The sequence below is a fragment of the Bos indicus genome, chromosome 14, assembly GCF_029378745.1.
Source record: "Bos indicus isolate NIAB-ARS_2022 breed Sahiwal x Tharparkar chromosome 14, NIAB-ARS_B.indTharparkar_mat_pri_1.0, whole genome shotgun sequence".
Classification (NCBI taxonomy): domain Eukaryota; kingdom Metazoa; phylum Chordata; class Mammalia; order Artiodactyla; family Bovidae; genus Bos; species Bos indicus.
In genome coordinates, this window is record NC_091773.1 from 7,378,806 (window position 1) to 7,390,451 (window position 11,646).

The window sequence follows — 11,646 nt, forward strand, 5'->3', positions numbered from 1 at the left end:
ACTTCCTGCAGGCTAAGAAGGCAGTGACGGCTCGGTGTACTAAACTATCATGAAACAGACGAAGGAAGGAAGGTCAGTGTCGACAGAAGGCAAGTCAGGTTGGAGTCATCTGCGGCGTTTTCACACCGCCCCTCTCCTTGGTCCTTCCACATTGCACCTCTTTTAGGGCCACCCATCCCAGAACCAGGCCAGTGGGTGATGGGAGCCGCCCCGCCCTCAGGGGGGCCCTCGGGTGACAGTCCAGGAGAAACTGACGAGGGAATCAGCAGTGGCAGAACCGCCTGTGGTGAGTTCTTAGGTCACATACATCCCTCCCAGCTACCTGAAGGAAATGAGCCTCGAAAGAAGCTTCTGGAGGGCGGGATGCTCACTGTGCCTCCTTGGTCACAACAGATTGACTGTAATCATCAGTAGATTCGGCCCAGGATGCGGGGTCTCTGCAAACCTATCACCTGGCAGCCTGTGAAGTGTGGATACACCTTTAAACCTTGGCTATGTCTGAGGTCAGACTCCTGGGTTGAAGCTGGGGGTTCACCACTTACAAGCTGGTCCATCACACATTCTCTCTGAGCCTCAGTTTTTCCATCTCTAAAATGGAGATCACAGGAGCACCTTCCTCACTAAGTCATTGTGAGGCTTAGAAAAGGTGATGCCTGTTCATCTCCTAATGCAGCACAAGCTTCCGAGCTGGGTTAATTATTACCATCCCCACAATTATTGGAGCTTCCCTTGTGGCTCAGCTGGTAAAGAATCCGCCTACAATGTGGGAGACCTGGGTTTGATCCCTGGGTTGGGAAGATCCCCCGGAGAAGGGAAAGGCTACCCACTCCAATATTCTGGCCTGGGGAATTCCATGGACCATACAGTCCATGGGGTCACAAAGAGCTGGACACGACTGAACAGCTTTCACTTTCCACGATTATTGTCATCGTCTTCTCTCATAACCGTGTTGAATGTGTGAATGAATGATCGAGTGGCTGGAGGGTGGGTTACCACCAGAAGAGCCCCAGAGCCTGGGAGAGGCCACAGCTGACTCCCTGGTTTATGATAATCAGAAAGGACAGAGCAGGGCTTCCCTGGTGGCTCAGTGCTAAAAGAATCAGCCTGCCAATGCAGGAGATACAAGCTTGATTCCTGGGTCAGAAAAATCCCTGGAGAAGGAAATGGCAATCCATTCCAGTACTCTTGCCTGGAAAACCCCATGGGCAAAGAAGCCTGGTGGGCTACAGTCCATGGGGTCATAAAGAGACGACTGAGCACGCACACACACGCACACACACACACACACACACACGAGCTTCATGGGTACTAAGCTAAGAGCCTTGATCCAATTTAGCCGCCTTGGTTTTCAGAATAAAATACACAAGACACTGAAGTCAGGTCTGGCCAGCATCACACAGTCAGGCGTCTGCATACCCAAAGTTTAGTGGAGCAGGAGGTCAGAAGATGCTCAACAAATACTTCTTGACTGTTACTTTTCTCCCCAGTAATCGTATGAGGGGAAAGAGGCCAGGAGGACGTTGCCCTGGCTGCTGGTGGCCCGTGGGGATTTGAACGCAGGCACGACCAGCTCCAAAGCCCTTTGTATCCAGCCCTCTTCCACCCTCGTGTAGTCTGCGTGCATGTCACTTGGGCCAAAGCCTGTGGAATCTCTTTGTAACCTGCAAGCTCCAGTCAGAGGGGAGTGAAAACTGAGCCAGAGCAGTTTTTTAACTCAGAGAGGTGGGGCTGTGGGATCAACACCAGCAGGGGGAGCCAGGAGCTTCCTGGATGACAAGCCCCTGAGCCGGGCTGGGTGCCCGGCAGGTACACAGTGGGTTCAGAGGATCAGGACAGCCCCCAGAGAGCAGAAGGGGGTCATGACTTTCTCTGCTGCTGTCTCCAGTTCACCTGGAAGCCTGGGGCAGAGGGAAGAAAAAGACTTGGGACTTGCGGGAACCTGTGTCTGTGCGTGGGCTCTGCTAGCTGGGTGCCATGGGACACAACCCTTTCTATTTCTGAACCCCAGTATCTTCATCTGAAAAGCGGGATACTGAAGTTGTGTTGGTCACTCTTCTGTGGCTGGACGTGAGGTTTGGTACCTGCTTAGCAGGGCTTCTCACAGAGAAGGTGATGGCACCCCACTCCAGTACTCTTGCCTGGAAAATCCCATGGACAGAGGAGCCTGGTAGGCTGCAGTCCATGGGGTCGCTAAGAGTCAGACACGACTGAGCGACTTCACTTTCACTTTTCACTTTCATGCATTGGAGAAGGAAATGGCAACCCACTCCAGTGTTCTTGCCTGGAGAATCCCAGGGACGGGGGAGCCTGGTGGGCTGCCGTCTATGGGGTCGCACAGAGTCGGACATGACTGAAGCGACTTAACAGCAGCAGCAGCAGTAACGGGGCTTCCCAGGTGGTGCTAGTGGTGAAGAGCCATCTGCCAATGCAGGAGATGTAAGAACTCCGGCCTGAATTCAGTGCCTGGGTCAGGAAGATCCTCTGGAGGAGGACACGGCAACCCACTCCATTATCCTTGCCTGGAGAGTCCCATGGACAGAGGAGCCTGGAGGGCTACAGTCCGTGGGGTCACAAAGAGTCGGACATGACTGAAGCAACTTGGCAAGCATGCCCTCACCTGCTCAGTGCCTCACCCAACTCGGAGCGGGTACTGCATCATTCCAGCCTCCGCATCACCTTAGCCCAGCCCGACAGGATGCATGGAGCTCTGCGTAGGGAGCCAGGAGCCCTGGGCCTTTCTCCATCTCTGAGCGGCCTTGGAGGTCTCTTCCACTGTCTGAGCATCCATTCCCTACCACCGGGCACAGGGTTGGGGCTGGAGGACCGCTGAGGACATCGCCCCATGTGGAGGAGCTGGTGCCAGGGGGATGTGGAGCAAGGCTCTGTCCTTGGCTCACAGCTCCGTGGTCTCTGGGGTCCCTCAGCCCCCCTGAGGTTCTGTGAGCTCCTCTGCATGGGGATGTTCTCACCCACCCGTGGGGTCAGCGAGAGAGTTCCCTGTGGCAGCGTTCTAAAAGCTGACCTCTGGTTTCCTTGGCATGCAGCCTGCACCCCATGTACTGTAGCTATTATTACTCTGATTTCTCAGGGAAGGTATTTTGATTCCTCCAGCCCTTGGAGGCTTCTTGATGAGATCACAGACTCTCACCTGGGGTTTAATATTTTAGGCCTTGTGGGCCACCTAGTCTCTGTGGCAAACTGTTCACCTCTGCCCATGACATCCGAAAGCAGCCGTAGATGGTATGGTAACTGTGTACAAATGTGTGTGTTCCAATAAAGCTTTATTGGCAAAAATAGGTGGCGGGGCCAGATGGGCCCCACAGGCTTCTGTTAACTGACCCCTGTCCTAGGTGCCTGGGTCAATGGGGCCAGATTCTTAGGAACTGCAAAGGCATTTGTCTCAGTGTTGATTTCCAGCAACCAAACACTTTTGCACTCGAATTTAACTTTGATGGGCACCATGCCATTTTAAAGAGGAATAAACTGGAGTCGCTGGTTGAAGATTCCAGCCCTTCATGGAGTGGACGGAGGGGAGATGGAGGGGATGGGTTTGTCATGATCTGAGTCTGCCACTCGTTCTTGTGACCCTGAGGATACCCCTCTTCTCCCTGGGCCTCGATTTCCTGCTCTGTTATTGGGTAGGGGGTGGGGGTGGAATGGGGAATGGGATGGGGGTGGGAGACGGGGTGTGGAGTTGGGGGGCATCTGAGTCATTGTGTTGGCTGCTTTCTGTTCTGATAGTGAAGCAACTCTAGAGGCTCCTGATTCTTTTACTGCTGCTCCGAGGAAAATGAGACATTCTTGTAAGAGGGAAGATCCTTTAATTAAATTGCTGGGAAATTAGAAGGATTGAGTGATTGAGAACAGAGGGTGATGCTGAGGTCAAGGCGCTCTCTGTGGATTAATTAAGACGCTGCTCTGCTCCCCGCTGTCCAAGACAGCAGACCCTGGAGCCTGGACCCCGAGGAACACTGAGCAGACCCTTCACTGGGGGGACTCTTGCTCTGCCCAGAGGCCACTCCCCCTTGGCACCCCCTTCCCTCCTCCCACTCCCTGCTGCCTTCCTGCTACTAACAGGGATGGGCCCAGGGTGAGCCCATCTTAATTAAGTTGGATGATCTTCCTTGGGCTTACAAAATCAATGAATGCTTTTTGCCTCAGCCAGGGTTTTAGGTTCAGTTTGATCTGGCCATGCCTCCCAGAGAAGCTGGGAAAATGTCCTCCCTAAATACAGGCTCTCTGTTGTTAATCCCGTGCTACATTGATCTGACCCAGTCCCCCAACTTCTAACTGATCCACCCCACCCCCAGCCCGTATCAGACAGGGATGTGAATTTTGACCCGGGCTTCAGATTCCCGTTGAACCAGAAGTGTGTTCTTTGTTGGGCTTCCCTGGTGGCTTAGCAGTAAAGAATTCACCTGCCAGTGCAGGAGACGTGGGTTCAATCCCTGGTCCGGGAAGATCCCCTGGAGGAGAAAATGACAACCCACTCCAGTATGTTGCCTCTAGAATCCCAAAGACAGAGAAGCCTGGTGGGCTACAGTCCACGGAGTCACAAAGAGTCGGTAACAACAAGCGTTGTTTGTGGCCCAGCGTTGTCCCCACCCTCCGAGGCCTTTCTCATCCTGCTGGCTTTTCCTGCCTCTGGTCTCCTGATAGCGCCTGGCCCGTGTCACTGCCAGCACCCCATCAGGTCAGCACGGAGAACCTGCGTCTTTTCCTCCCTTGGACGTGCACTTGGCCTCTGCAGCCAAGACACACCGTCAGCTTCCCTGGGTGTGGAGGGAAATAGTCTGCTTAGTGCTTCCCCATGGAGTCGCACACGTGCACTCCAACTTTGTGTGTTTGTTACTTTTGTGCAAGCCCTGGAGACCCACGTTTGCACCACCACACCACACACCCGCCTCATATCACATACATCACACAGATACACACACACACACACACACACACACACACACACACATACACACCCTATCTCCGAAGCCCCCACCCACACGACACAGCAAGGGAAGCCCTGCTTCTTCCCCAAGGAACGTCTCCTCACATCCGCTAACTTGTTAATTGACTCTGGCCGCAGGCCTGTTTGACATCTTCCCCTGTGCCTAGGCACCAAATGAAGATAGATTCCAGGAAGCTTTGAAAATGTCTGTGGTGCAGAAGCCTCGGATTCACAGGCTTTGAAGATTAGAACGAGCTTTAATTCTCCTGTCCCTACCCTGGCTCTTGAATTATTTTAAAAATATTTCTCTGAAAATGCTCTGCACCCTGTGATTTTAAAGCAGGTCAAGGCCCTCATGAGAGCTGTCACTCACTCAGCTTGGAGTGCTCACCGGAGAACCACCCGCAGTTCCCTGGCCCCACCTCACTGGTCCTGATAACAGCCCTAACACAGTGGCCAAGGTGTTCTTATGACCCCATTTTAAAGAAGAGAAAGAAGAGGCTGAGGATTGGCCCCAGATGAGAGGAGTCTGTGGGGCCAAGGATATGAATCTAGGCCTCCCAGTCCCAGACTCCATGTTCGTAAACCTCGTGCAATAATGCCTCCTATAAATGGCAGGGAATTTGGAAAAGTACAGAAAAGGACACAGAAGAAAATACAAATTCTAGAGAACAAAACTGTTTATCTTTTATGGATTTATTTTCAATGTATCTATGTAAGCATAAACATATATTTTGTTTTATAAAAAAGTTTATAGAATCTATATTATTCCCATAAAATCACTGCTTTTCAAAGACTTAAAACCAAGGGAGGACTCGGGGAAGGAACGGCAGAAGGTGCTTTGTGAGTCAGTGAAAGAGTTGAGCCAGGAGAGGCTCACAGCCTTGTCCCAGGACCAAGGGAGAGGAAGCCATAATTCTCTTAAGGGAGAAGAGAAGTGGCCCAGAGTCGTGGGGCCCAGGTGTGAGCCTCGCACGCTGCCTGCCAGCTCTTGGGGCCAAGACCCTGCAGGGTTAACCCCACCCATGCTAGTTTGAGATGCCGAGACACCCGTCTGTGAACTGGGGACTCAGCAGAGGCCAGTCATGAAGAATGGCCTAGGGTCCTCAGGGAAGGGCCTGGCCAAGCCATGTGCACAGTAGGCCCTTAGCACGGGGAGGCCCATTTGGTCATCTTGTCCACCTAGCCCTGGGGACAAGCAGAAGCAGCAACACCCAGGGCAGAGCTCGTCTGGTGCCCGGGGCCTCCCGGGAGTGAGCTGTGGGCAGCAGACCGCACCTCCTCCAGGTGTAGTGGACGGCATAGGTTCTGTCGGGAGGAGAGGCGTCTATTTGCCCCACATCCAGCCCATCAGCCCACTCATTACGCTCCCTGTAGAAGTGTTACTGAGTCAAGCTCGCTCTGGTTTAGAGAATGAACTTACGGTTGCAGAGGCGGCAGGAGCGGGGTGTGGGGAGTGGGTGGGAAGAGGGAAGGGATAGTTAGGGAGTTTGGGATGGACATGTATGGACATGTACCCACTGCTCTATTTGAAATGGATAACCAACAAGAAAAAATCTAGGTCATTTCATATCAAAGGAAACCTGTGGTGGATTCATTTCAATGTTGGGCAAAACTAATACAATATTGTAAAGTTTAAAAATAAAATAAAATTAAAAAAAGAAAAAAAAAAAAGAACCTACTGTGCAGCACAAGGAACTCTGCTCAATGTTCTGTGGCTGCCTAGATGGGAGGGAAGTTTAGGGGAGAGTGGATACATGAATGTATGGCTGAGTCCCTTTGCTACTTACCTGAAATTGTCACAACATTGTTAATTGGCTATATCCCAGTACAAAATACAAAATAATAAAAAAAAAGATTGTTCTGCTCACCAAACGACGACCAGTAGGTTGGAGTGCATGTGTGAGACTCCATGGGGAACACACTCAGTAGACAAGTAGAAAGACAAGTGTATCGGGCAAGGAAAGCCAACAGGTGGTCAAGATGGTAGATTACGGTCTCTGAATAACAATCTTATTGGGGTCTGTATGCCAGTTTCTTTTACAGAACAGAGAGGGGAGGAAGTAAAGTAAAAAGGCCATTGATCTTGCAAATATCTCCTGGAATGGCCTTGGGGAGGGGATGTGTTAACTTTCAGGTGGAGGGGCAGGGCTCCCCGGGGCAGGCTCTTACAAATAGACAGTGTCCTTTTAGTGAACAAAGCAACAGAACAACTGGAAGCAAAGGTTAAAGGAACAGGTTTTTCCCTGTAAGAGTAGCACCCAAAGGCTGTCCCCAGGCACCATTCCCAGCTACCTGCTGGGTCTCAGCGCCACCTGGCCTGGTCCTGCTCCCCACTGGCTCACCTCCTTTTCCTGCTGTTGCTCTTCATGGTCGTTTTCAGCCCAGCTGCCAGAGGGGCCCGTGAAGATACGATTAGGGTGCACAATTCCTTCTGGTCTACCACGGCCCCTCCATCCGTGGGGCCGAGTCCCTGCTCAGGCCATGACCTCCCGGCACCTCCTCCTCCTTCCAGCCTCCCAGGTCCCTGCTGCCCCTCCTGTGACCCCACCAGGCTTGTTTGCCTGACGTTCAGTAAACCAAACACAGAGACACCAGGGTCTGCAACAGAGAAAAGGTGTATTCTTGAGGCGGCCAAGCCAGGAGATTCAAGAACAAATCTCAAACCCGTTTCCCTGAAGGTGAGGGGCTGGGATGTTTAGGGATAATGAAGAAGGGTGGTCTGAGGCTTGGGGAGCTTGGGGGAGGGAGACTGGAGGTGAGGAAATGTCTTCATTCTGCGCCAGTGCAGCTAAGCTACATCCTTCTTGGTGGGACACGTGGTCAGAAAATGGCAGTGTGAGCATTGCTTTCTTTTAGCCATTTTTAAAAATGTGTGTTGGTTTCAGGGGAAGAATTGAAGACTCTTGTATCAGAGATAGCATCCATAAAGGGAGTGAAGGGGCCTTGTGATGCATTTGTCACCCTCCCCCAACTCAGTGCTAACATCTGTACCTGCATCTCTGTCGGCATCCACATCTCTATGTTGTGATTATTGCCCCTCTCCTCCCCTCACACTAGAACCCAAGCTCCAGGGGCTGCACTTTGCTCTCTGCTTCACCTCCCCAGTGCCTGGTGCACAGTGCCTGGCATATTGTAAGGGTTCCATAGTTATTGAATAAAAACATGAATACCCTCAGGAGGTAAATGGGGAAAGAAAAGCAGCACCAAGAAATGATGGTGTGAAGTGTGGGGTCCGGTGAGTGGTGCTCGCCGTCTCTGGGTCTCCAGATTCCCAGGGCGTCTGCAGTGACCCTGCTTTATGGTCTTGGTTTGATTTATTGTGGGCTGCATTGACCTGTAAGCCCCCCTGACATGGGGTGAGATGAGAGGGGCTGCGGCTGCACCCGCTGGGGGTGGGCGGCTGAGTCACAGCTGCCCTCCCCACCACGGGGACTGCGTGGTCACCACCATGAGAGCATGTGGGGCCACTTTGAGGAGTGGAGTGGAGAAGGGACGGGAGGCGTCCTGAAGCTCTTCTCAGGCAAGAATGGAAATGGCTGTCTGGGGATGTGCCAGGACAAACTGCACCAAAAATTAGGGTTGGGGGGGCAGGAGGAGGGAAATAACACAGACTTCATCACCCCCTTTGAAACCTGCCCAGTGGCCTGAAGACATTGCAAAAGCTGGTCCCAGGGCTGGATGTCCAGGCCCACATGGGGTCATCTGCTGCTCTGGAGCAGAGGCCAGTGGGAGTTAAGCTGCCACCCGGGGACCTGTCCAGCTGGCCTGCATCCTCCGAGGGGCAGGGGTGAGGCTGAGGACATGGGGAGGAGGATAAATCGCCACATTGTAGCCCGTGTGATTTGGGGTGGTTGGAAGGAAACGCTTGACGCAGGATGTCAGCATTTGTCACGGGCGTGTCAGGCACGGCATGATACAGCAGGCCGGCGCTTCTGGTCCCAGGCAGAGAGAGGGACGGCGGTCCCCCAAAGGGGTCGGTGGCAGGGAGCAGGTGCTGACGGCTGGGGGAGGGCGCTGATGACAGCGCCGACTCTCGTCATCTTGCTGCGGCATGAATTATTAATGGTCGGCTATAACACACACAGAGCTGAGAATCAATTTGCCACCATTCAGCTCCTGGACTGTTCTGTGCTCTGATGATGAAAGTGCCTTTTGATCAGGAGACAGGAGTGGCCCCGAGATGCCTGCCCTTGCACCTTAACATTTGCCAAAGACGACCTGAGCCCAGCCTGGGTGGGCTCTTCTCCTTCCTTGGTGCTCTCCTGTCAGTAGTTGGCCCTCTCCCCACCTTCTTTGATTTTCCTCTTTTTTTTTTCCCAGCCGTTCTCTCTGCCTAACAGAAGGGCTTTGCCCCCTCCCCATGTGACCTTGGCTGCCTTGGGGCTGACTCCTTCCAAAGTCTGAGTCCCAGCACCTGTACCTACTGTTTCGGTACCAGGAACTGGATTTCCAACTTTAGTCTCTCTTGATGCATCATCAGGGAATGAGAAAAAAGAAAAAGAGTGTCTCTTCCAGCACAGGCATCAAGAAGCGTAGGGAGCTGCAGACTGTTTTGGAGGTAGGGGTGCTCCGTGGGTAAAGGGAGTGCAGGTACCCTCATCTCTGAAAAACAGCTGTCCTGTGGAGGATGCTGGCATAGGGGTGGTTCACCCCAAACCAATTCATTTGGGACCAATCAGTGGAAAGCCATTTTGCCAAATAAGCAGGTAGCCTGATAACAAACGCCTAAGGATACAAACCAAAATACCACTTTCTAAATAAAGATTGATTATAGGAAAACTGAAGGGAACGATCCTTTTCAAAAATTATAAAAGGGGGATAAAAAATAATAGGACATCTAAATAGAAGGAAAAAGACCCTACGCGGGGACGGATTTTAGGTGAAATGATCATTTGGTAGGGCAACAACGTGTGCTTTCCCCAGGAGCTTTCCCTGGGCTCATAGAACATAAACCTGATCCACCAAGCAGAGTGTGTCTTGATGCTTGCTGCCTCTCAGGCTTCAGAGGACTCAGCCCAGAGGCGGCCCGGACGTGGGAATCCGAGGACAGCGTCCGCGGGCTGTGAGGCTGGGCTGCGTGGCCTCCACACGGGCGGCCTGGGCGGTGTTTGCTGTAGCCCAGGAAGCCTGGCAGCCTGGATCGCTCGCCTGGAGTAGGGATGGACCGCGTGCTTCAACGCAGCTGGTGTCTGTCTACTTTCTGTCCCCTCCCCCACCTCTGAGTGGCCTCCTGCCCTCTCACCTCTCACCTGGGTGCCCACCCAGCCCTAACATCCTTCCTCCAGGCCCGACCCCTCCCATCCGGTCTCCAGTGTTGCCCCAGAGCACCCTGCAAACAGAGTCATCTCACCTCTCTGCTCAAGGCCATTCCCTGGCTTCCCAGGAGGTTTTCAGTCAAATGTGAACTTCATCCACTGGCCTGCGGGGTCCTCTCTTACCTCTTTCCCACTTGCTCACCAGTCTCCTGCCACTTTATTTATTTTTTAAGAAATTTTTATTGGAGTGTAGTTGCCTTACAATGTTGTGTCAGTTTCTGCTATGTAGCAAAGTGGATCAGCTCTGTGTCTCCATATGCCCCCTATTTTGTGGATTTCCTTCACATTTAGATCACCGCAGAGCAAGGAGTAGAGCTCCCTATGCATATAGTAGGTTCTCACTAGTTATCTGTTTTGTACACAGCAGTGTATGTATGTCAATCCCAATCTCCCAGTTCATCCCACCCCCATCTCCCTTCCCTGCTTAGTGTCCACTTTGGCCTCCTTTCTGTTTCTGGAACATTCCAAGCTTTCCCATGTCTCTGTAATTCTCTTTGCCCGGAACAACCTTCCTCCTCTTCCTCTTTGCAAGCCTACCTCATTCTCAGTCTTTGGGGCTCAGCTCATGTGCCCTCCTCAGAGAGGCCTGCCCTGCCCGTCCCATCTGAATAGCCTCTGCCCTCAGCCCAGGTCATACCATTCACATCAGTCCGTCCCCTTTCCTCACAGCACAGATCGCACCTGATGTCATCTCAGTCGTTGACCACCTGTGTCCCCCACCGTCAGGTGGGCTCCAGAGAGCAGGGACTAGGTCTAGTCCACCTCTGTGTCCATCCACAGCCCCTGGCCCCAGAGCGGCACAACAAACTTTCAGTTGACGTTTGATGAATGAATGAGTGAGTGAATCCTTCAGCACCTAGCAAGGTGAGGCAGAGCACTGCCCTGGTGGCTCAGATGGGAAAGGATCTGCCTGCAGTGCAGGAGACCTGGGTTCAGTCCCTTTTGGGGAGATCCCCTGGAGAAAGGATTGACCACCCACTCCAGTGTTCATGCCTGGAGAATCCCACGGACAGAGGAGCCTGGTGGGCTCAAAGAGTCGGAGACGACTGAGCAGCTAACACACAAGGTGAGGCAGACTGCACTCCCATTGCTGAGCTGAGGTTAGACCAGGGACGGGGCACCTTGGCTCTGTCTACATACCTGCCCAGAGCCAGACCCAGGGACATGGCATGAGCTTCCTCAAACCTCTCCCACAGAAGTCCTCAGCACATTAGCGCTCTTAGTAGAAAAAGAAAAGGTATTTATGTGCAAAGCCACTTATCTCTGTAGCTCCTCGAGATAAATCCTTTAATTTACGGGTGAGCTGACACCCTCCAAGAGCCAGAATCAATGTGCGTCACCGTAAATCCAAGCCAGGCGTCTGCACTGACTCACCCCTGCCGACGG